The sequence below is a fragment of the Hemicordylus capensis genome, chromosome 1 (assembly GCF_027244095.1).
Source record: "Hemicordylus capensis ecotype Gifberg chromosome 1, rHemCap1.1.pri, whole genome shotgun sequence".
In the NCBI taxonomy this organism is placed as follows: domain Eukaryota; kingdom Metazoa; phylum Chordata; class Lepidosauria; order Squamata; family Cordylidae; genus Hemicordylus; species Hemicordylus capensis.
In genome coordinates this window covers 190,460,027-190,481,323 of record NC_069657.1, presented here as the reverse complement: position 1 = coordinate 190,481,323, position 21,297 = coordinate 190,460,027, and the positions used below count along the sequence as shown (strand labels likewise).

General features: G+C 42.6%; 1 long non-coding RNA gene across 2 annotated transcripts in view; it reads left to right on the top strand.

Annotated features, from left to right (window-relative positions):
• The window catches only part of LOC128340868 (uncharacterized), a 55,662-nt gene extending 34,368 nt beyond the window's left edge, over positions 1-21,294 (top strand). Inside the window, exons 2-4 of one of the 2 annotated variants that reach the window (XR_008314043.1) lie at positions 1,806-1,990; positions 12,807-12,934; positions 18,817-21,294. This is a non-coding gene — a long non-coding RNA (uncharacterized LOC128340868). Of the gene's footprint in view, positions 1-1,805; positions 1,991-3,161; positions 3,340-12,806; positions 12,935-18,816 lie in introns of those variants that run through there. The other variant, XR_008314042.1, reaches the window with a different exon arrangement.
• The last annotated feature ends 3 nt before the right edge of the window (positions 21,295-21,297 follow it).

The window sequence follows — 21,297 nt, the reverse complement described above, 5'->3', positions numbered from 1 at the left end:
ATTCTCCTCAGGGAACAGGCGGAGTTGTGAATTGTGGATGGATTTGGATCATTCATTCTCAATAGGCATTAATTTCAGTACAAATGGAGATTAAACAGAACGGGCCTGATTCAGTTTAGTTTCTTATTCATCCCCAAACAAATGCCACACTTCTAGTAAACACCTTTATCCCACACTTCAGTGCGATAAAGATCAGTAGGATGATAATAGTAATGGCTGACATTCTACACTGCAGAGTGTTTCCAGTGGTGATAGAACTGTGCAACTGCACAAATGCAGTTTGTCATTTTAAGTCATTGCACAACTGCCCTGTTGCACAACACTGTGAGGGCAATAATCACACTATGCATATAATGACTTTCATTACTACAAATACAATTTCAAGGAAGGAACTTCTTGATGTATTCACTTCTTTGGGAAAATCCCTTCTCTTTTAGCCTCCATGATCACCAGCTGTAAAATGGGATAAGTTAGAAGGGGTGCACAAAATTCTGTATATGTAATATTTTTCAAGCTGTATGAGAGATAATTAGAATGGGCATGTCCAGCTTTTTGTTTCAGGGCTGTGAACTCCTGAGATCAAATATTCTCACTAGGTAGGTTATTTTCTAAGTCCCTATTGTACACCGTTATTCAGAACTGGGGTGCTTGCTTGTATGTGCTGGAGTTCAATCAGTCGTTTGGAAATGAAAGATCTGAGATTGCATTATCAGTTGCTTGAACCACCCAGGGGCTTTGCCTCAGTCCCATCACACTGTTGGTTAAACTAAACGTGAAGAGGTAAATGGGGGTGGTGGGGAAAGAGAAATTCCTCACCCTTCCCTCCCAACAGAGCTTTCCCCCCCTCTCTGCCTTTGATTTGGATTAATGGAAATCACAACAACTACCTCAAACAAACCAGCAACAAGCCAGATTTATTCTTGCCCTCAAGAGCTGATCTACGAAAGGAAGGTTTTCAGTTACTTATTATAGTAACCTTAATAAAAATTGTTTTTCGAATTGCATATATTTGCTGCTCATTATATGCTGCAGTAGGGGTTTTTGTTTTTTGGTGGGGTGTGTGGGTTGGTGTTGGTTTGGAGGGAGAGATAGATCTTGCAGTACAAGAAGAATGGGAAAGCCAGCCCCCCACCATTCATCTGCACATACATATCATGCTGACTTGCTGCATGTTGCAAAAGGATTCTCTGTACAGTGGCTAGACAGAGGAAATAATGAGCTTAAAGCAGCCGAACCTCTGGAAACAGTTGGCAGTTAGATAATGATGGATATACTAGAATATCCTGGCAATGTGGTGGTAGTGGAGGAGGAGGAGGAGGAAGAATGAGTCCTATAATGAAAAGAGATCTGAAACCAGTCACCCCTGTTAGTATAAACATGCAACATGCAATTCAGTGTGATGCTGATGGTGGAGCACAGTCAAATAATGGTTGCACCTAGATCATAAAGCCAGTCCGTTCCCCCACCCACCCACACCCCACCCCAGACCTTTGTAATGACAAAAGAGTTGAATACAAAATGCATGTCGATATTTCTAAAATTCTTTCATTCAGCTTTGAAAATAGCCAGCTGCTTGGTTGTCTATCTTAGGGAATATTGGGAAGCCGCACGAAGCTGCCAGCAGCTTGCAGAAGCCACCTAGGCAGTGTCTAACCATGCAGCCGAATGAGAAGGACTGCAGGCAGAGAATACCACTTTGGATGCTTCCTGATAACCCCCCCCCTCCTTGCCAGTAGAAAATAGTGCATCATTTGCTAAAGGTTCTAGTTTAGCCCTTGCCTCTTATGCTGGTTTTCTTGTTGCAGGGAGTTTCTAATTAAGGGAAGCATAAAACAAAACAAAATCTCCCACCTGCCATCTAAAGTGCTACATTCCATTCTACGACCTCACCACCACACCAGGCCTGAGTTTGGTCTGGGCCTGTACTAGCTGTAAGCCTTACGAATGCTGCCTTGTGTTCCATTGAGGAAAGGTGGGGTATTCATTTTAAGTAAGTAAATACATCCTTAAAATGTATTATACACATTTTAATAGGAAGGTGAGGAAGCCTCTATACATGAAAAACAGTTTACTCTTTTCTTTCCCCCCAATCTCTTTCAGACCATCAAAACATAGGTGGGCGAGGGGGAAGTTATGTCGGCAAAAAAACTTATGGAGATTGATTTGCAAGACTCCTATGTTTGTGTGTTTCGTTTTACTCAAGGGTTAGAAAATATTTATCTTTAATACTGAAGGTCAAGCCTTAAAGATGCAAAAAGAACATGACAGTTGGATTGGATGTGGGCCTGTACTTCCTATGTGGGCCAGGTGGCTTCACATGTGACCTGGGAGAGCCATGATGGGGGCCTGTTGTGGGTTTTCTTGAAACATTAGTAGCAGCCAAGCAAGGGGTCTAAATCAGTTTGTGGTGTGGGGTGTGAGATTAACCCTTTCCCTCATGTCATTCTGGTTATTGCATGCTCCAGTTCCTATTTGTTTTGCAGTGGTACAATTACAAATATCATATGGGTGATATAGGAAGATGTTGAAAGGCACCGTCTCATACTGCGCGGGAGATGGCGATGGTAAACCCCTCCTGTATTCTGCCAAAGACAACCACAGGGCTCTGTGACCGCCAGGAGTCGACACTGACTCGACAGCACACTTTACCTTTACCTGTAAGTTTCCCTCTGAAGGGAAAACTGCTTCAAGGAATGATTAAAAATTATTTCACCCAATTGCTTTGGGCAGTTGAAGGTACAATTTGCCATCTGCACAGCCCCATAGCAGTTAGAGGAGGGTTGTGGGTTTTTGGGGTTTTTTGTTTTTTTTTTAAATGATATGGAATTAAACACCTTCTACCTCCATGCTGTAGTCCCAGTCTTCACTGGGCCCCTACTTAGCTGCTACCTAAAAGTGAAAATAAGCCCTATCCTAGATAAATTAAGTGGAAATGAGAATCAAACATTTAACTTTATATGGCTGCTCTCCTGTGCAGCCTAACCCAGGCTAGGACAGCCTAGCCAGGGTTAGACTGTGTGTGTGAAGTGCTGTGATCTGTGTGAAGTGCTGTGATCTTCTAGCCAGGGTTAAGGGCACAAGCGCACCCTTAACCTAGCTGCCGGGATTGTGCGTGCACTCTGGCTGCTTATCTCTGTGTTGCCCGAGCGCACACAGAAATGCCTGTCTCATGGGGGTAGCCCCCAATGCAGCACGCTCATTGCGTGGTGCATTGTGGGATACGTGGAGGCCAGGATAACGTATCCTGGCCTCTGGAGATCCACACAGCTGGAGCAGCATGGATTGTTGGGAGTGTGGCCCGCTCTACCCACCAATGTGGGGTGCTCGTCTGGAGGAAAGGTAAGGTTTGCCCAGCCTCCCCCCCCCCCCGCCCCCTGGCCGCCCCATTTCCGGTTATGAGAATAGCCTCTATATCTAGTTTGGCCCTGCACTGACTGTGGTATACAGTAATGACTAGTGCCTGACTGAACCCTTGAAAACATATCCCACAAAAAGTCTTTAAGGTTTCACAAGAAAGATTTCTTTTGCTGTTTTTTTTGTTTGTTTGTTGTTTTTGCTGGAGCAGACTAACAAGACTATCCCTCTGGCTTTCGTGAAGCAACCGGATCATGTGTCTGGCTGATGAGAATTCCAGAGTGTTAGAATAAGATATTTCCCTTCTCTTTCATTTTGTCAGCTTAATAACCGTTCGTACTGGGCACACAAGGCAGTGGTTCACCCGCAAAAATAACAAAGTAAAATAAAATATGATATTGCTTTTATCTCAGATTGGTGCTCTGTTTCCAGCTGTTAATTTCACAGAGGAACTCTTTCAGCTGTAGAATTCCATGTGGAGCAACTGATCTTTTAACATAAACTATGCACAATGTAAAATCAAGATCCAAACCAGTAACAGCCTAGGGCTGCCCCCTTTTTCACTGACAGAGTTTCTCTGGTTTTAAACAGCTGCATAACAGGCAGTAATCCAATAGGTGCGGCTCCCTCTTTTTTACAGAATGGGAAAGATTATCACTGAATTTCTGCCTTATGCAGGGGTTAAAGACACAGAGCTTTTGTGAGTTGGGGGGATATAGCAACCATTTGTGGCTTCTTGAGAGTAACAGCCTTTGTGTATCTGTTATGTTCTGGACCAGCCTGGGTGCTGTGTGTGTGTGTGTGTGTGTGTTCTCTTTTACTTTTCTCTGAACCTGTCCTCTCACCTCTCAGCTTTGTGTTGAACTTTTGTTAGCACATCTGATTGTGATGTGCTGTTATAGGCATCCCTCTTGGGAGACAGGACTGCATTTCTGAGGAATACAGCCCCTGCTCTGCATGCAACAGGTTTGGGGTCCAACCCCTGCCATCTCCAGGTAGGGCTGGGAAAGGCGCTCTGAAACCCTGGGTTCGACTGGTTGTGAGAAGTGGCAGGATGCTTGCCCTCCTGCCTAACCCTTGTAACTAACCTGGCCGTTAGCCAATGTTAAGGGTGCACTCACATTCTTAATCCGGTTACCAGGCATCATGAATTCAGCCTGAGGAGACACAGAGATGGGTGCATAGAGTGCCTGCCTGATGGGGGAATCCCCAATGCAACATGCTTGCTGCGCATTGCATTGTGGGATACCCGGAGGCCAGAACAACAAGTTCCCTGGATCCCTCCACCCTGCTCCATGCAGCTCCGAGCTGGGCTGCCCACGTGGGCGTGCAGGAGGTGCACCGAAGATGACCTGCTTGATCATCTGGAGGGAAGCTAAGTTGAAAGCAGCCTTTCCCCCGTGCTCTCCCCGCCTGCCCAGAGCGAGTATGAGAATCGCCTCAATATATAGCAAATGCATCTGTTCCTTCACAATGAGAATAGAACATTTACATGGATACCTAGATCAGAGACTGATCTATGAGCTCATCACCAGTGCAAGCATTGTGACACTAACCACCTTAATTTATGTTCATAAATTACTTTCAGCACAACCACAGTCTGTCTACAATGTATGCACATAAAGATCTGTATGCACAGTCATTCAAACATTATGTCAACATATGTATAGTATCCCCTGCTTATGAAGGAACATAAGAAGAACTTTGCTGGACCAGGCTCAAAGCCTCTTGAGTCTAGTATCCTGCTTCCTGCAGTGGCCCACCAGATGCTTCTGAGAAGCCCACAAAGCTATCCTGAAGCTGGTATTGCAACTGGGAACCTTTGCCCAGGTTCACTTTTAAAATGAACACATGTACAGTCATTCACACAAACACATTTACATGTGTACAGACCCCTGTATGCACATACAGAGTACTGTCTGAACAGGGATACAGGCAAAGGTTGACCACACTGCTGCAAATCCCATTAGTTTCCATGAGACATAAGTAGGCCACAGCCTACGTTATTCAGGCATAATTACTAAAATTTCTCTTAGTATTCTTAAATGCCAAGGGCCTCTTCATATTATGCTTTTAGACATATAGCTAAGCTCTTTTAACTGTACAAATGTAAAGTGTGGATAAGAAATGGATCTGCAAACACATGGAGTTTTGCTGGTACATCTCAGAACCAGGACTGGGTATGGTTTCTTGCCAAGTGTGAACCTGGTGGCAGACCTGGGTTTACTGCCGTGTAATGTGTGGAATGGCCCTCAGTGTTCTTTCAACTGAAAGCTTCATCATAAGCATAAATATTATTCTTGAAATCCAGCAATAGTTCCAAAGTTTTCCAGACTAGATAGAGTTATGTGAATCTTAGTCCTTCTAAACCCATTTAGCCATCCTGGGCACTGTTTTCTTCTTCTGATCTCCCAAGAATATAAGAACAGCCCTGCTGGATCAGGCCCATGGCCTATCTAGACCAGCATCCTGTTTCACACAGTCTCCCATCAGATCATTATATGGGTGAAACAAGAAGGAAACAAAAAACCAAATAGGTGAATTAACGCCCACTCCCCAAATATCCCCTGGTTTTTTTCAAGAAATTTGTCAGTTTGTCAGCACATAGACGAGATCCATCTGAGAGCCAAAATTCCTTCGACAGGCAGAGACAAATAAATGCCATCTCATGGCTTTATCTGTGACAGGTCACTTTTTCCTCTGTTTCTCTATTGGCATTTTTGTCAGTGCTCCAAATACAACTGGAGCTGCTTCAGACCTGTAAACTGCGAAGTGATCCTTGTTTTCTATGCTGCAGATGCGACGGCTGTTCCGCGTGTTCTCTCCTTAAACAGTTAACAGAAGAGGCCAAAAGAAAATTAGACCCTTTATTCAAGAGAGCATACATTTATGCAAAGTGGATGTTTAGCTGGGGGTGGCCAGATAAAGGCATGGCTAGTTATAAACGTGCAGAATATAATCATGGGGTGGGGGGGGAAGAGGGGGAGGAATCATGAAGTGCTCCTAGCTGGCGTTAATGATATACAGAAAGCAGAATATATTGTTTTGATTATCTCCAATGATAAAATAAAAAACCGGGCAATGTTTCGAGCAGTGCCGCATACTGTATGTACACAGCAGAACCCCATGCGCGGTGGTCCACACGTCGCCATTAGCAAGCAAGGGTTAAAAAACACAAGAGCCATCCCCCCCCCCCAAGGCAACCTCATGACTAGCAATCAGTGCTAATAAGATTCTTTTCCTCTTGCAAGATTCACAGAAAGCCCTCAATCCATGCCGAGCACATTCAAAGGCAGGAGACTAAGCGCTCCCCTTACAGGTTCATTATCATTCGCCGGTGATCCCCAGCCAAGTGAATCAGGAAAGCAAATGAATTAGTGAGAATTAAGGAGCCTCTGTGGCCTGAACCCTCTCCAAATCTCAGCTAAGATGAAAGGTAGACGGCGGATGTCTCGTGTCCCAAGCTTCCCAGCACCAGAGCCCTGGTGCCTGGCAGCTTCCTCCAGAGCCATGCAGAAATGTACAGGCAGTTAATGTTGCCTAACGTCTCCTGACCGTGGGTTCAGCCTTCTGGGAGAAGTTCTACCAGGCTGCAAAAAGCAACCCCCCCCCATGCACCCCACTCCTTTCTTTTTTTGCTCACGATTAATTACAGAAGTCTTGCTATTGCTCAGACACCTCTCTGTCAGGCAGGCTAGTGCAAGTACACTTGGGTTTCATCTGAGTCACTCAGTAATAATCAAAGATACTGGGGTAATGCCTTAGTACATAATGATATCAAATGTGGGTAGTTACAGGGCAGATCCTTATCACTTTGAATTGCTGTCTGTGTTAAGCTTCATGGGGAAGCAATATGGCAAATGATGCCATGTGCGATGGTTTTCATTTCTATTGCATCTCCCCCTTATATGGGGGGAGAAGCCAGGCAATTGTAGTTTAAAACGTTTAGAAGAGATTTCTTGGGGGGAGGGGGGAGAATAGAGGGGATAGGGAGGGTGGTGGATGTTTTTGTTCTCTCCTGGGATCTTAAAAGTGATTAGGTGGGGAGTATTTATAGTGGGAAGTTTATAGAAAAGTAGGATGTTTTCACTGAAAAAGTTACACCGCTAATCACCTTTGATTGCAAAGAATGCAGTTCAATTAAAGCAACAGTGCCAGGAACGGCGGGTGGTGGTGGGGAGAAGATGACAGTATATTTTTTGCCTTTGGCTGGAGAGAAGAGGAATTGTTGCTTTTTGTGATGGCGCTGCAGCATTAGTGAATTTTTGAGGGGAAACATTCGATTCAATTAGCCATCCTTACTGCAATCCTTATAACAGATTACTCTAATAATTTCCTATCATATGCTACTCAGCACTACTTATTTATGTTCTGATGCATTTAGCATAAGCTGTTTCAATATACCGATGATAAATTAACATTTGGCAAATGACATTAAAATGTTCTCACATTCGTAGGCTCTATCAACATCTTCATCTCATTTATTTCTCTACAAAGATTGTTAATGTCAACTGTTTCTGTGAAAAGTTCACTATGAAATTACATATTTTTCCATAACATAAGGCAATAAACTTTTTTCAAAGTGAAATTGTTACATATCAGTCTTTAAAAATAAAAAGGGAAAAACTAATAGAAATTGAAGCTGATAGTTTGATGCATATACATGTGGCACCAGAAAAAACTACTTTTCAGTCCCATTCACTTCAATAGCAGAGATTTAAACACCTGCTTAATGATCTTATATGAAATTAATGGGAAATTTTTTAAAAAGCTTGTCTTTGGCTGGTTCATGCCCTCAGATTGTAAACGTTGCTAGTTTTTTTAAAAATATATATTTATATTGGTATGATTAGGGTTTCATAAATTAATCTGTACTGAACAATATACATCTGCTCCTACAGCAAATATTGCCTTTGTAAGAAATAAATGTATCTATAAAATATTCAAATGTATATTATTAGCTGTATATATGCAAATATAAATTATTTGACTTTGTGTGAAAAACTGAGTAATAAAATGTTAGAGAGACCAACATGTTAACATGTGCATCATAATTAAACACACTGTAGAAGTTTGTGGTTGCATTTTTTTTTAACCATAAGATCCATGCCATTTTAAAAAAGCATTTTTCTTAGATTTATATATTTGAAGGCATGCTTCATGGATCACACAGTTCTTCAAACTCACACAGAGTACTGTAGTAGGAATTTGCTCTTTTTATGTAAAAATATAGTCCTATTTAGCCCCAATTTCTCTTTTTATTAGTTAGACATGCAGCAAAGTAAGGGGGCTGGGAAATCCTAAATTTCTCTTTCTTTCCCCTTAGTCCCAGCCTGGGTACTAAAGTAGTTTTCAATCAGACAAAGATCAATGCATTTATATGCTTTCCCAAGTAGATTGTCTTTCTCCTTTTTAAATTAAGTTTATTATTGAAAATATTAATTTTCTTACTACTGTACAGATATGTCAGCCACTTCCACATCATGAAGGAGAGAGACAGTGGAAAAAATATAAACAGATGAAATTAACAAGAAAACAAATATCAGCATCAGTTCCTGAATATTACAGTATTTTTCCTAGTGTGTCTGTGTGTGTGGTGTGTGGGTAAAGATTGCTTTCCACACAGAAAGCATTTTAGTGACTTTATGCATTGCAAGGAAAATAATCTATTTGATACTGACAATGCCTCTAAATATAATCTGGATACCTTTCATATATTTGCGATCAATTTTATATAAACACTGCTCATTTCTTATGAGCAGTCAAGTAATTTTTCATCCAATTTATATGGCTCAAGGAAAGCAATTAAGACAGTTTAGGAGACAGACAGCAGTGACGCCAAATCAATCTTATGCACCACTGTCCAAAAATCCCAAAAGCTTTGTAGTAAAAATATTGTTATTTTTAAGAGGAGTAAAACTGTCGCTGAATCCAAAGGTAGCAACAACAGCCAGCTCTGCATTAGCAAAGCAGTGTGCCCTGCCCTTGCGCTGGCCACAAATGACCAGTGAAATCCCAGAGGCACTCTTGAATTTCTGCATTCTTATTTCATCAGCTGCAAAATATCTGTCACTCACGTCGCACATGGAGCAAAGTGACACCTGCCAGTCTCAAGAACAAGGACAAATTGATGTTCTCTTCCTCCACCAACTGTTATCTTAGCAATGAGTGGCTAGCAGGGGTGCGAACAATCAACAGCTCTAGTGCATTGTTAAAGTTTGCAATACATTTCCATGGCTTCCTTTATGTCCGGCTAATTTGCAGCCACCGTCGTCCTTTCGAATTGTCATTGAATATACATGCTGTAGCCATATCTATCCTCACAAGCCCTTTTAAAGATTGCAAAATGCTTCTTAAGAATTGCAGAACTGCAAAAGCAAGGGAAGGGATGGTTTTGCCGCTACTAGAAGGGCTCCTTGTAGTAAAAGATAATCCAGCTAGTACTCTTAGCTACTCAATCATCCTAGAAATCATTGAGAGGCGCAGCAGTTACCAGCTATAGGATTTCTGATATATCGTTCTGATGTCTGTCATCATGTCACTTCATGTTATGCAATATTATATCAGTTTGTGATGAGATGCGACATGACAGGACGTAATGCAATGTAACGTATCAAAAAATGTAAATAATACACTTTTGGGGATTAGATATCCGCTGTCACTTCCTATAGCATAAATCTGAACTGAATTTACTGAGGCGGATGAAAGCTCAGTGAACGCCAAACTGTCCATGGTGTTTGCGAACCAGCGCACATCACAGTTCAATGAATTTCCCAATTACTTTTGGGCAGTTTGGCACATATCTGAACGCACTACAATGCGAAACAAAATTTCTCTTGTTGTACACTTGTGAGGGAATTGTAATGCTTAATTTATTAGATGCCTAAAAGGATAATTTTAATTGTTGTCTGAAGATGTTCAAAATAAGTGGGACATGTTCTTAGGTCTGCCTCTGTAATATGTCTGGTGCTGGCTGATTTTTTACTTACTGTTCAGTCTCTGGAGGATAAGAAGAATGGAAAAAGGATGGTGTATCTATGCATTAAGTGGTGTGGTGGATAGGAAGGACTATGGAGAAGCAGCTGTGAAACTCACTGTATCACCTTAGAAAAGTCACTTCCTCTCCACATAAACTACCTCACAAGATGGTTGTGAGGATAACAGGGGGTAGTTCCATGCAACAATGTAATAAACTAAACACTAAAGCCTAGTGATTTCACTGTCTAGAGATTTCTATATTAGGTGGTATAGAAATTCAGTCAATCAATCAAGCTTTATCTGAAGTTATAGATGCATGAGATAGAAATCCCTCCTTCCCTGTAGTGAGATCTGGGGTGTTATGAAATGATCACCACAAATTCCTCTATCTGTCCAGCATTTGTGAGGCATATGGCAAACTTCAGTACACAGGTTTGCTGAACACGCGAGCCCTATCTCACATACAATTTGTGTACAGTGTACACAGGTACAGTTATTCATACAGTATGCTCAGGGTTTTTGCAAGGATTTAACAGAGGGGAAGGGCATGTTTGCCATCCTGAGCTCTTTGGAGGAAGGCTAGAATCAAAAATTAATAAATAATAACATTAATAAATGGAATAAACAATGCCTTTTTAGTGATAGCAAGCAAGAGACTATGGGGCTGTTCCCACAATCAGGCAAAATTGGGCTAGAAGCCTAGCCCAATATTGTCTGGTTGTGGGGCCACCGGGCTTGCAGGCGAGCCCGGTGGCTCCCAGGCGGATAACCCACCTAAGTACCCCTCCCCTAAAACCAGGTTTGAGGAACGCCGCGGCTACTCACAAGTAGACTCCGGGAGGGGGGGCGAAAAGCCGCCTCCCAGCTCCGGGGGTCTCTCCAGCATGCCCTGCGCGCTAATCACACACAAGCAGTAAAGGAAAGTGAAGCTATTCACAAGCACATGCAAAACCAGGCTAAGGGTTCCCAGCCCGTTTTTGCATGCGTGTGTGAACCGCCGGGATCGCACCCAATCCCAGTGGCACCACGGCAGCAAACCCTCCTATGAAGCCTCCCCTCAAAATGTTTAGCGCTTTCCCAACCCAGTTCAAGTGACCTTGTGTCAGCCACGGCTGCTTGCAGCCATGGCTGGCAGGCTCAGGAAGGGGAGGGGGAATCCCCACAATGCACTGCTCACTCATACAATGAATCATTGGAGCTCTTGGGGGCAGGCTATGCGGGGTGGCATGTCCTGGCACCACGGCCCTTGGAGCTACTGGTAATAGCCAGTGCTCATCTGCGTGGGTGATCCACCCACCCAGGGAAGGCAGCCTGTTTATATGTGTGTGTTTGTGTGGGGAGGCACTTTCAAGCTTCCTCGCCACAAATCGGGTAGCCCTTTCTCACTGATTGTGAGAAAAGGCTCAGTGTGAAGTGGGTCAAGCTAGATGGGGTTCAGGCTGGGATTAGTTCAGATGAAGGCAACAAAGATGGTGAGGGGTCTGGAAACCAAGTCCTATGAGCAGAGGCGTATCTAGGGAAAATAGCGCCTAGGGCAAGCACTGAAATTGCGCCCCCTGTCCAGACATCTGACACCCATCTTTCAGATAACTTTACCATAATATCAGCTGAAAAATACAAGTCAAGCTCATTAATCTTTTAATATTTCAAAAACTATTTAGCAGTGGACGCAGCCAGACCAAAAAATGCTGGAAAACTACAAATTTCAGTATGCTAGGGCTCATGAAATACCCAAATACTCTGTGGTGTACTTGGAAAATTAAACAGAAGTGCCTAAGTATCTAATTCTCTGCTATGCATTGTAGCATCACTATTACATAAGTTTTAAAAATCAATGGAGAATTTGACTTTTCCCAGATACTCTGAAAATAATTAAACTGTGTCGCTGCTTGGAATATATTCTAGAATTTCAGAAAGACAGTTAAAATGAGAGAAAGAGAGCAAGAAACTCCCAGTGGGCCTTAATACTAAGGATTTCACACTGATTCAAAAACAAACTGACCATTAATAGCCATATGATTAAGAAATCACATTTAACTCACTTATCACAAGAAGCAAAGTAAGAGCAAATGAATACAATCCTAGCTCATAAGCTTCAGGTCAGTATTCACAAGCCCTGATTCTCTGTACTTAGTGCCCAACTAAATATGTGTACAGTGACATATTATATATTTTTTAAAGAAATTACCTGCAGCCCCTCCAGGGGGGCTTCCTAAAGGCCATGTGTAGGGGGTCTGCAAAGGTCCCCCCTCCCCCTGCTGGCCTCTAGGGCCTCACAGGGACCATTTGAGTATGTGCGGTGGCCGTTTAAATTTTTTTAAAAAATGGCCACTGAAAACAAAATGGCCACTGCGCATGCTCAAATGGCCTCTGCAAGGCCTGCCATGGCCTAGGGCCTCACAGAGCCCATTTGAGCATGCATGGTGGCCATTTTGTTTCCAGCAGCCATTTATAATTTTTTTTTAATTTTTAAGAATGGCGCCCCCCTTCAAGTGGCGCCCGGGGCACATGCCCTTCCTGCCCCACCCTAGATACGCCCCTGCCTATGAGGAAAAGTTGAAGAAGCTGGGCATGTTTAGCCTGAAGAAGAGAAGACTAGCAGGTATGTGTGATATCTATCTTCAGATTTTTGAAGGGCTGCCACATAGAAGGAGTGGACTTGTTCTCTGTCCTGAGGCGAGGAATACAACCAATGGACTGAAATCACAAGGAATCAGATTTAGACTAGACATTAGGAAGAAATTCTTAGCTGTATGAATTGTTAGACAATGGAACGGTCTGCCTCATGCAGTGGTAGATTTCCTTCACTGGAGATTTTCAAACAAAAGCTTAGCAGGCACCTGTCAGGGATCCTGTAGCAGTTTCCTGCACTGAGCAGGAGATTGGTCTAGATAGAAGGTCCCTTCCAACTCTCAATTCTATGGCTGTTCAAATGATTCTCTGCGTCAAATAAAGGTACGTTTCCAGATCTTTATAGGTTATAGACATTCCACTCAAATCTTCTGCCTGAGTGTATAACCTTGTAGCTTACATAGTTCACAATCAGTCTTGCTTCCTCCTATATGCCAAATTGTTGCAAACTAGCATGTTTTCAGATCTTGTTATCTGGCAGGGAATGACTGATCTGTCATAGTGAACTTGTGGAGGCTCATGGGATCACAGCTTTTAAAAAACTCCTGTTTGGTTTAGCTGTTTTGATATTGCATAGTGGTTGGCAAGCATGACCTGCTGATAACTGAAGGTTGTCTAAAAACCATAAATGCCACACATAGAAGGGGTTGAGAGGATAGTTGCTTAGAAAGTCTTAATTCCATTGAAATCAATGGGGCATGTGACCCAATCCTAAGCACACTCCCTATTTGGAAATAAATGGTTATATGGAAATGAGTGATACTTGCTTCCATGTAAATGTGGATAGGAATTAGAATGATAGGCATTTCACGGCATCCCTTGCTTTTCAGTAGGACCAAGGATGTGCTAAGTAGATGCCAAAAATGCAAAGTATGAATGCAAAAAAACCCTTTGTTCAGTGGATGCAGAACTAAGAACTCTGCACCCACTGTGGAAGCTTTCCCCATGCATAGTGGGGAGGGTGAATTTTGAGGATCCTTTCTTCTCTTCAAAGTGCCCTGTGCCTTGCATAAATATATTCCAGAGGGTCACACAGCCCTCAGGGTCATATTTTTGGGTTATGCAGAATAGTTCCAGTTAAAGGAGAGGTGGGTGGATTTTGTGCCCCCCATCTCTCCTTTCTCTGCCACCCAAAAGTATGTCCCTGAGGGCTGCGAGGCCCTCCAGGACATATTTATGCAAGACACATGGTGCTTTGAAGAGGATCCCTGAAATTGGCCCTTCCCATTGTGCGCTGCACTGTACTCAGCTAGGGTAAGTCTTTTACAGCAAGCACAGAGCTCATGTTCGACATTCACTGCAGTAATTAGGATGTCAGCCACTCATTAGGGAGCAATGATTGGCTGCAGCACCCTGTTTAGTTACACACAGTGGCAAATCTGGGTTTTCCTCTGCATCATGTATGCCCTGACATTGCATCCTGTGTCTGTTAACTGGTGCTCGATTTGGTTGGTGCTGTTTGCCAGTCATTTGCAGTGACTTTTATGCAGATCGTGGGGGGAACGTTTGCTTCTTGTGGTCTTTCTATCCTAGGCTTGGTGTATTTAGAGGCCTTTTAGTATTTAGAGGAGTAGAATGGCTTAGTCAGGGTGAAAAGTGCTTGCAACATCCTCCCTTGTGTAGAGGTAAGGTAATCCTTTGCCAGCTAGTGCAACTCCTAGAAAGTAAGTCTTTTATTTGCTGTCATAGTGATGACTTTTAAATGTCCCACTTCTTCTTCTTCTTCCTTTTTTAAAGCTTCTGAAATGTTCTCTAATAACACACTTCGGTCTTTAGCCATAGAAATGCAGAAATAATTAGAAATGCCATTGTGTACAGTGCCTTCTGGACTGGGCTGAAGGTGAAGGAGAAAGTATCATGCTATCCTTGTCAGCTGCAAGGGTAATTACTGCTGGCTGAAATTACTCAACATTTGTTTATAAGCTCCCCAGAGCATGCTGTAAATAGATTGTCTGTTATAGTCCAATCACATTAAAACGCTGCTCCTTGCAAACTGCTACCTCCTGTTTTCTGTAAGCTAGACGCAGAGAGCCTGCTGCTCACTTATTGAGTACCGAACACTGAAGAGCTGTGTTTAATGTGATTGTTTTCATTAGCTCCTCTCTGTCCGATATCACATTTAGAGTTTACAGGGTCTGGACGCTGGCAGGCTGCATCACTTTTATTTGCTGTAGTCAGATCTGAATGTCTTTATTACCAGAGGGCATCTGCAACAGTTTGAGGAGCAGCATTCCTGAACTGCAAAAGCTTAGAGGTGCCAACAAATACCTTTTTGCCTTTCTTGAATGTATTTTTGCAGTTCTGGTCTGTTTTGTTTTTCTGGATGAGTGTAACATTTTAGGGTATGCAGTACTTAGTTGATTCATCTGTTAGAAATATCGCCATTGATTGAAAAGGTGTCAACAGTTTATCAGGAAGCAGATTTTTAAAAGAGGATTTAATATAAACACTTGCAAACATTGGTAGGAGGTAGATTCCTAGCATTTCTCTACTCTGTGATACAGGGAGTTATGTTGTGCTGACTGCATCTGTGTATCAGCTAACAAAGGCTCACATCCTGACTAATGTTGTGCTAGCAGAAATACTTTCTGCTTCCATGAGTGGGGAGAGATTATTTTTGTTGATCATCTCTCAGCTGCCCTTGATGTCCCCCTAAAAGATGTCCCTGAAGATCTCCCAACTTTAGGAATATATTTGGGGAGGGGGCATTTATTTGCAGCAGAGGGAATCAGTTAAAACCACTCCTCCCCCTTGTGTGAGAGGAAACTACTTCCACCAGGATGTGAACCAAAGTATGTTTGTTTTCTTCAGAACTATTGCTTAAAAATTAATATAAATGAATTTATATATTCATATACATGAATGCAGATATAATTGATTAAAGCTAATTCAATTAATCAGTGATTTATTTAATCAGGTGATAGCCTTTTTTCTTTCTTTCCCCATTTATTTCCCACTCATCCTTCAAGGAGTCCATAGCAGTGTACATGGTTATGTTTCTCCTCGCAACAACCCTGCGAGGTAGATTAGGCTGAGATATATGCGTCTGGCCCAGAGTCACCCAATGAGTTTTATTGCTGAGTGGGGGTTTGAATTCAGGTCTCCCTTGTCTTAGTCCAACACTCTAACCACTACACCACACTGGCCTTAAAGAATGAATCACAGAACGATGGCCTTACTCCTTCCAATAGTTGTGTTTTTCATGTGTATGTGCTGGCGCATGCACATACACACACACACTCTCTCTCTCTCTAAGAATTATTAATGTGACTTAGCTATTTTTAATGTGACTTAGCAGGTGAAAATTCACAATTAGGCCAAAGTCTTGTCTGCTTGATTAGTTCTGTGCATGATTGTGAGCCACCTTGAACTTTTTTTTGATGGAAAAGATGGGATATTCATTCCCTAAATAAAGAAATGCCACAACCCTGAGACCAAAGGAAAGGCAAATGCAGTTCTGGTTCCACATGCTCAGCTTTTAAGTTCTCCATCTTTAGGATGGAAATACTGTCTGACATCCAGAGCAGCCTAATGTGGGTGTTCTGAACATCCTTGCACTGCTGTGTGCTTGCTCTGTGCCACTCCCATTGAAATGAATGGGAGACGTGTTGTTGTTATTTTATGAATATTTATATAATGCTTCTCAGCAAAAAAAAAAAAAAAGGGAGAAAAAGAGTCGTAAATGGTCCCCTGTCCTCAAAGGGCTCATACTCTAAAAAGAAACACAAGGTGTACACACAAGCAACAAGATTTACATATCAGGAGGTATAAGAATAGATAGATAGATAGATAGATTAAATAAATAAATAAATAAATAAATAAAAACCACTGGAGGGATGCTGTGCTGGGACTGAACTGGGCCATTTGTTCTCCCCCTGCTAAATTTAACAACTTCACTTTATCAAATTTTAGTAGCTCCCTTTATTCCAATTGGTCCCACTGAATTGTCCTCTATTTCAGTAGGTTCAATTCATGAGAGCCAGTGTGGTGTAGTGGTTAGAGTGCTGGACTAGGACCGGGGAGACCCAAGTTCAAATCCCCATTCAGCCATGAGACTTGCTGGGTGACTCTGGGCCAGTCACTTCTCTCTCAGCATAACCTACTTCACAGGGTTGTTGTGAGGAGAAACTCAAGTATGTAGTACACCGCTCTGGGCTTCTTGGAGGAAGAGCGGGATATAAATGTAAATACTTCCTATATATTCACTTATTGTAGCAGTGTTGCTACATTTCTTATGTAATAGCTATAAAACTAAATTACCATTTTAAAAAATTCTGTATGTGTTTGGTATCTGTGAACATAGAATAACCTCTATATAGACCAATCATACATAGGAGAGAAGGAAGGCATCAGGAAAAGTGGACTTTATTGATAAAGTAGCTAAATAAAATAAGTATTCCTTTGACTCAAAGTAATATTTTCTCTGCTATGAAGCTACACTTGATCTAATCAACAACCTGTTCGGAGTCCATTGCTTTCTCTGTGTAATATTCTAAAGCACATTACAAAACCCCCCCAAAAGATTAAAATGAGTATGGATGAAGTCATTTAACACAAATCTGAAAGAGCAAAGACAGGGAACTATTTTCAATAACCATGACGTTTTAAAGTACAGATTAGAAAAGAAGAGTTAGAAACATTGAGGCTGTTCACAAGAGCAGCCCTACCCAGATTTGCACAGCCCTACCCTGGTAGGGCTGCTCATGTGGAGCACCAGGATCAATCCCAATCCCGGTGCTGCGCTGCTGGGTAGCTCAAGATTTCCCCCTGGGCCGTTACTGAAGTAGAAGGGTGTGAGCACGTTCTTCCACTCTGGTCCCCAGTCATGTGTCCACATAGGATGCAGGCGGCCTGAGCAGCCACAGAGTCAGGCGCCTAGAGTGTCTAGCTTGCAGGGAATCCCCCAATGACACCCTAGCACAGTGCCTTGAGGGATTTCTGGAGGCTGGCCTTCAGATGGCTGCACATATCATGTGGGCACATGAACTGCACAGCCTGAAGAAAATAGAAAATAGAAGATCTTCTGGGGAAAAGGTAAGAGCACTCCTGCCTACTCCCCTCCCCACCTTGGTTGTGTGAACGACCTTATTGGCTGCCATCCTGGCTAAATTTACTCAAGGAAATCCCATTTAAATTAAAAGAACAATTTAGTCATGCCTAACTTGTTCTTTTAATTTCAGTGGGACTTCCTCAGGTAAATTTAGTCAGGAGGCCAGCCACTGGTGGAACTCAGCAGGTTGCTTTTTTATTAATCGGCATCACAAATTAAAATTAGGCAATGCTACCACAGGGTAGTTCAGTTTTTAAAAAAGAGAACACCCTAACATTGTAACAGGAGACACGGATAGATAGGCAAGAGCTGTTTTTTCATAGGTTATGTAGGAAATCATGCCTGATTCCTAATTCTTGATCAGTACAAGGTTTCTGTTAACTGCGAACCAGCAGGGAAGTGTGATCATTCTTTTTCTGGATAGCCACATTTTCTCTTAACTAGAATCATTGCCTGTGGAAAACTGTACTTCTGGGAAAGATGCTGAAGTGCTAGAAATGATGATTCAATTGCACATTAAGATAATTCCTGGAAAAAGGCTTTGCCTTCCTGGAACAGCAGTCTCCGTTTTGCCCACTCGTATAGGTATATCCACACTGAGCATGGATCACTTCGTGTGGCATCAATTTCCCATTTCTTTGGGTGTTACCTCGGCATGTAGCTTACTTTTAAAACCAGACATTTAACAGCCAAAACAAAAACAAAAGCTACCCCCAAAAGACATCAAATAATCAATGTTTTGTAAGACTACTTTAAAAACCACACTTACAGCAAATGCTTAAAATATATACATTTATATCCAGGTTACAGTTCATTTGCTCCTGTTACTGACTTTTGTGCCATTAAAAGAGCTGTGAATCTTGGGAGGGAAAAGTTCCTGCAGCTAAAAGAAGACAAGGGTGGAGGGAAGAGGCTGGAAGCCACAGTGACAGGTACATCGAAGGCTGTATCCTTTAGTTCCCTGGAAACCAGTCAAACACTATCTCATCTTGCAGTGGTTGTGTCTGATTCTCTGCTTCAGACATCCTCCTAATAATGGTAGCTACAGAGGTGACTCTCTGCAAATAAGGGCTAGCAGCCACTGGACATCCATCATGTATCTCCAGAGCAACATTAGACCACCCTAATGGGTACTCCCGTCTTCATTATGATATTAATTCTCTAAATTTCCAAAGTGATTTCATTTGTAAAATGACAATGGCTGGCTGCTCAGGAGACAAACTGTTTTCATCACACTCCCGCCTGCTTACAAAGGTTCCCTCTCTTTAGTCTTCCGGGCGTGGGGTTGCGGGGGTGGGGGAGAAATGTGATAGCATCAGATCTCTTGTGATACACAAGGCTGCCTAACAGCTACGCCACCTGCCAACACGGCATGCCTAGCTGTAGAGACTGAAGATGTTTAAAAGTAATGGCTGGTGAGTGGAACATCACATTTTAAATGGAAAAGAGGGGGAAATGAGGAAGGAAGGAAGGAAGAAAACAGAAGCTGTATATTCAGCACAGAGGTGAAGGAGGATGATCAAGTGAGGACTTTTTAAAAAACCAGACCTGGATACTGTATTAATAAACCTGGTTTGCTTGGGCTAGGCAAAAGCACAATTGTCTCATCCTGAGTGCATCAAAGTCTTTGCAGTCCTTACAAAATTTAGCAAGAACCAAGCAAAGCACAGGTATGGGCACAATGAAAGATTTGCCCATACTCCCAAATTTCCTGAGATCTGCAGAGAATCAAGCATAGTATTAAGAGAGCTTTTGAACTACATGAGACTTCTGTATAAATAACTGCATAGGATTTTAAAGCATCATTGTGATATCCATCTAGGGCTTGTGATGTCTGTATGCTAATGCACAGAGTATGGAAACAAACAAGACAACATAGTACAGGAAAGTAAATACTTCCTAGGTATAACTGAGACTCGCAGTATTGAATGTAGCAACTGAAGGATATAACTTGTTCAGAAACAATAGGTATAACAGAATGGGTGGGGAACTAGCATATGTAAAAAAAATGTGTGCAATTGCAAAGAAATCCAAGAGAGTGAACTTGGTAGCCCAGGTACCCAGAGCATCTGGGTAAAAAAAAAAAAGAAATCAATTAATTAATTAATTAATTAATTAATTAATTATAGCACTGTCTTTAGTCTCCTATTCTAGGGGACTAAAACATTTGCTGATGCACTCTCAGAATCGCCATCTATCAGTTTTGAGAAATCCTGGAGAACAGGTGAGTTGCCACAAGACTGGAGGTGAGTTTATGTTGACTCAGTCTTTTAAAAAGGATCCAGGAAACCAGCTGCAGGGGAGCAACAGCAGGAGATAGGGCATGCCCTCAGCTTTTGCCTGTGGCCTCCCCAGAGGGATCTGGTGAGCTACTTGGAGAAACAGGATGCTGGACTAGATAGGCTGTGGGCCTGATCCAACAGGGCTGTTCTTATGTTATGATGTTCTTATGAAACTACAGAGTGTGTCTGACTTGGTACCAGGGAAGATTATAAGGCATTCTGTAATAATTTTGACAACAATGCAGTTATTAGTAGATGCCAGCATGGATTTCTCAAGGAAAAATCTTGCCGACTAATCTTATTTATTCTCTCTCTCTCTCTCTCTCTCTCTCTCTCTCTCTCTCTCTGTTACAGGTTTAGTGGATTTTTGGAATGCCGTGAACAAAATTTATTTTGATTTCAGCAAAGCATTTGAAGTTATGCATGATATTCTATTTTATAAACTAGTAAAATACCATCAGGTGGTTTCACAACTGGTTGGAAAACCATATTCAAATGGTGCTCATTTGTGGCTTCTTATCATACTGGAGGGAGGTTTTGAATGGGATGCCACACAACTTTGTCCTGGGCCATGTAGCCTTCAATATGCTTATTGAATCCATCCAATTTGCAGATGACCATGGGCGTAGTGTCCACTGGACAAGGGGGACAAATGTCCCCCAGCCTGGAGGGTCAAAGGGCCCACAAGGGGCTCACAAGGCTGCCACCAAGTGCTGCTGGGGTACATGGTGATTTCCCCCACGCTTTCTCCTGCTCTTCCTCCTCCCAGTACCTCGCCAGTGCTCTGCCCCCTTGCCTGGGTGCCATGCAAGAGCCGCCAGAAGAGGGGCTGCCTAGCCCCGATCTGCTGCCCCTGGACAGAGGCCAGCATGCCCCATGTCCCTGTGCCTGGCCCCAATATGTGCTGTGGAGCTGCTGCTGCTGCTTCTTCTTCTGCTGCTGCTGCTGCCACCCTCCAAAAAGACTCACAGAACAGTCAGTTCAAGAATGGAAGATTTGGGG